Here is a 4,817-nt window from a genome sequence, read left to right as displayed (position 1 = left end):
TTAGCCACAAAGTCAACCCCTTGTCCCTTCCATCCAACCACCAGCTTTTAATGCTCTTTTCCTAGGTGAATGTGAGATTTTCAAAATCTCACAATCCTCTAGGCATCTCCTCTCCCAAGGAATTTTTAATTCCTTCTTATTCCTCTAATCCCCATGATCACCCCTTTTTGGAGAATTTTTAATTCCTCCTCTCCATTCTTCAAGGAATGTCACATCCCTTGCTCCTCTCAAGGCACATTGGGAAGTCTTCTCAATGCACCTTGCTCTTCTCAAGATACCTTGGGAAGTCTTCCCAATGTACCTTGAGAAGTGTGGAGACAATAAATGCCTTTAAGTCATATCTCTTGGTCTCCACACCCTCTCTTGGGCCTTGTCGGAGCTCACAAGCAATCCTAGCCCTTCATCTTGAATCCATCCTAGCCATCCATTTTTCCTCTCCTCTTCCTATAAATTGAGGATCCCATCCCTTCATTTTGCATCTCCAAGTTCAGTAATCTTATGCTGCCCTTTTGAGCCTAGGAAATCATCTTAGCAAGCAAGAGGGGAGCCATTTTGTCCAAATCATATTTCATCCACACTTAACCATTTCGTCCATATCATCCTCCTAGAATCCATTTCATATTGTGCACAACATTGGAGAGCCATCCACATCAATCAAGCAAGAGGAGGACATCAAGTGGAGCATCATCCAGGGGTGCCTTCACTTCATCAAGCTCCATCCGAAGGAGAAGGTATTGGTTTGTGAGGTATATGCATTTCATTCTTGTTTTGAGCGTTTCAAATTATGTCTTTGGATTTCATGTGATTACATGTTTTATCTACATATTTGTTATCTAATCCACCTCACAAATCTTTTATCCTCTTCAATATGTTGTGGTTGTTTTGGGGTTAACCATTCTCTTTTAGGTTTGGAATAAGATAGTGTGAGTTTAACAAATCAAGTGTTGTACTAGTTTGTGCGTATTGGGCCGAGCGGATGTGCATAAAGGTTTTTGGTGTTATTTGGAAGGTGTGTTGACTTGGTGTGAACCCTCACACATTTCTTATATCTTCCAGATGATGTATTTTTGGGTCGATGCTATGTATACATTTCATATTCCTTCGGCTGACCTAGTGAAGTTTACTTTGGATCCGATTGATATATATTGAGTGAATTGACTAGAAGATAAAGATGTGTATAAGAGATGATATGAAAGAGGTATGTAAGTGGAGATTGCAAGGGTTTTATCATAAAGCAAGTGTGAAGATTCAAATATGTATTGAGCAAAGAAATGAGTATACACTGTGAATTGTTATTTTCATTCTAATAAATGTTATTTTGTATACAATTCGATCTACTATTTCTATTGTATTGTAAGAGAAGTTTTGTATCTTGCCTTGAAGAAGTGATCTTCAATTGGGAAAGTCCCTATTTGTATCTTGCCCGAGTTTTTGCACCTCGGTCAGCAAGTCCAAAGCAATGAGCTCTTTCAGCAGGAAGCCTTGTTCATTGTAAAACAATTATTATATATTGTGAGTCTGAATCTCACCATAATTTTTCCCAGTTTGGGTTTTCCACATATAAATTTGGTGTTATTATATGGATGCATTTATTGTTTTTTTCTATTTACTTTCCAGCATATTTTTATAAGTGAATGGTATGTTTGAAGCATCTCAAATTGGTAATATTTTGTGAATTCTGATTCACCTCCCCCCCCTCTCAACTTTCGAAAGTGTTCAAAAATTGGTATCAAAACTTTGGTTCCTAAAGAGAACTTAATCATTGAGGTGGATCTTGGATTTTGAACACTATGTTTGAAGAAGGATTGAATGGCATGGATGATATTGATTGGAATGGAAGGAACGATGTGGATGACATTGTTTACATGGAAGGCGGATTGAGATCTTCTTTAACAAACTTGGATGATAGTAGAGAAAAACATAAAAAGGTAGTCAACAAAATTTCTTTTTTAAGAACCCTACTTGATAAAGGAAAGAAGTTCATAGATGAATTTGAAACAAAGCTTGATGAGAAGACCAAATAAATTTCAAAGCTTGAAGAAGAAGTTGACAAACTTAAGGAGGAACTAAAAGCTACAAGAGATCAGATTGATAATGGATTAAAACTCAAAGGTGTTAGTGAAGTATTAGATTTTATTCTGAATTCTTAGAGGTAGATTAAATACAAGAGTGGACTTGACTTGAAAGAAGGTGAATGTTCAAAAAACAATAAAGGAAAATACAAGATTAATGATAGCAAAGATCATAAAAACTAAAGCTTCAGAAATACAAGAAATGTTTAGAGAGCTCCTTCTGCTCCTATAAGGTATTATTCTTTTAATGGTAACTATTTTTCATGTAATGGATTTAGACATTGAGCTAGTGAAAGCAAAAGTCAAAACATAAATCAATCTATTAACATAAGATGCTACTCTTGTAATAAGTTTGGGCATAAGTCTGTTGAATGCAGAAGCAAGATAATGAGAAATGGTTATAGGAATTTAAGTTATGTATGTTCTTTCAATGGGGTATGTTATGCTTGCAATACATATGGACACACAACTTTTGAATGTAGACCAAAATATTTGGAAATAACAAAATGAGTGGAGGTGAATCTCAAAAAGGTTTGGTATGTCACAATTGTAACAAGATGGGTCACATTGCAAAACATTGTAGAAACGAAATTGAAAAATCAAATGGTCTGGAAAGGAAGATTGATATCAATAAAGAAAATGAGAAGATGAAGATGAAGTGGGTGAAGAAATCTGATGATAAAACAGAAGAAAAGATTGAGTATGGACCTGCACCTTTTGTGGGTGCAAACCCTTCTTCCAGTAATTAGCTTAGGCAATTGTGTCTAAGGGGGAGATTTTAAAAGTCTATCTTTCATCCCCTCTTGACTTGGTGTTGGGTTTCTCTCAGCATTACAGAAGTATGAAAATGATTTCTAGTGGTTTTTAAACGAGTTTGATGGTTTCGAACTTTTTTTATGACTTCGAGTATATAATATATTAGCTTTTTGAGGAAACCCTAATTGTCGATTATATATTGCTTATTTGAAATTCATTTTTGCAATTGAGATCAAAGAGCAGTAGAATGTGAGGAGAAGAGAAGAAGAATTATTCAAATGTTTTTTTTTTGTTTGAGATAATTTCTGATGGTGAACCCTAATATTATCAATGGTAGCAGTGAAGCAAGACCTAGTTCTGAATTTAGACCATTTATTTCAGCGACGAGCAATCCGATTGGTGCATTTTCCATTGTTCTTAGCAAAGTGGTATGTAAAGAAGAAATTTTCAGTTGTATTCACATTTCTTTGGAAGAGTATGATCACAACAAACTTAATAATTTTAAGAGAATTCAACTAGTAGATGGTGTGTAGAGATTTAGGGCAGAGTATGCTAGTTTAGGGAATACGGGTTTGGATGCTTGTAGTAAATTTACTATGCTTCATGATGAGGAGATAATTAAGATGGTCTTAAGTAGAATTCATGGAGATTTTTAATGGTTGGATCGACCATACCAGATTTCGAAAGAAGCCCTAAGGGATATGACTGGTTTATGCTCAATTGGAATTGTGCCTGCATTGAAATCTGTGAAGAATGATGAAGTGAACAAAATTATCAGTGTTGTGTTTGATAAGAGAGCCTTATGGATTGATACCATTGTTGGCATGGCAGTCAAAAATGCGACTATGGGAATTTTATATAGTGTATTACAGGAATCGTGAAGGTTTGACTTCTTCTACGAAAGTATGTGGCTTATAAGATGGTGAAAGAAAATGTTGATTATAATCTATGTGAGTTGTTGAGGTGACAATTATTGGATAACCTTCAGTTGACAAAGACTGAGTTGTACCCCTTCCGATATAGTTCGCTTATTGTGTGCTTGGTATTCTAATTTCTCAATGCATTACCTAGATTAAACAATATAGTATGGAGAAAAGTTGTTCTGATAAGTACTCAAATTAGAGGATATCTAGATAATTTGGATGATTGTGAGGTTGCTTGTCACGAGTTCTTTTTGAATATTCAGAAAGAGATGATTATGAGGAATCATATTCTTTTGAAGATTATTGATTAATACAGAGTTGATATTACCTTTCTAGTGGACAAGGTAACTATTTCATTAAAGTTGTTATTCAAAAAACTCCATGGGTAGACAAGTTTCCTTATGAAGTATCAAAAGATGAATGCATGAGCATTGTGAAAATAATTCTTAAGATGTCAAAAGATGTAAATGTGGGAAGATTTGGGACATATGATGAGATTATGAGAAGTGTTGAAATGAAATCCAACAAGTCTAAGATGGTGCCAAAAGGCAAGAAAGCGAGGAGATCATCTAAGGAAGAATATGCGTCTTCTTCTTCTAAGGTGTCTAAAGGTAAATGGATATCAAAGGAATCTGCATAATTTGTCATTGTTGAAAGTGATAAAGAAAACTTGGAGAAGGTTAGTTTGCAGAGAAGTGCTACAGCAAGGGAGTTGGTAACTGCTTCCCCTATATCTTCAAAGGAAGGCTTGTTTGAAGAAGACAAAGTACTTGAAAGTTTGGGAGGCCTAATGGTTTTAAAAGAGTTGGTTAGTTGTATCTCATTGTTTCATCTTATGATCAAGACATTATTGAACAAGCGTGTGTAACATATTTTCTCTAGAAAAATCTTGTTCCTATAAATATTGTTGATGTTCTTTCGAAAGTACTAATAGAATTGCTAATTGAGCAAATGGTTACTATTGTTGGTGATGATAGTGAATTTAGTGAACCCTGCACAGAAGGAAATGTGACAAAGAAAATGACAAAAAGGGGCCTGAAGGCACATCGGGATCTTAAATTGAATT

This window comes from Cryptomeria japonica, chromosome 5 (genome assembly GCF_030272615.1).
Source record: "Cryptomeria japonica chromosome 5, Sugi_1.0, whole genome shotgun sequence".
Lineage (NCBI taxonomy): Eukaryota > Viridiplantae > Streptophyta > Pinopsida > Cupressales > Cupressaceae > Cryptomeria > Cryptomeria japonica.
Note: the sequence above shows the minus strand (reverse complement) of the source record.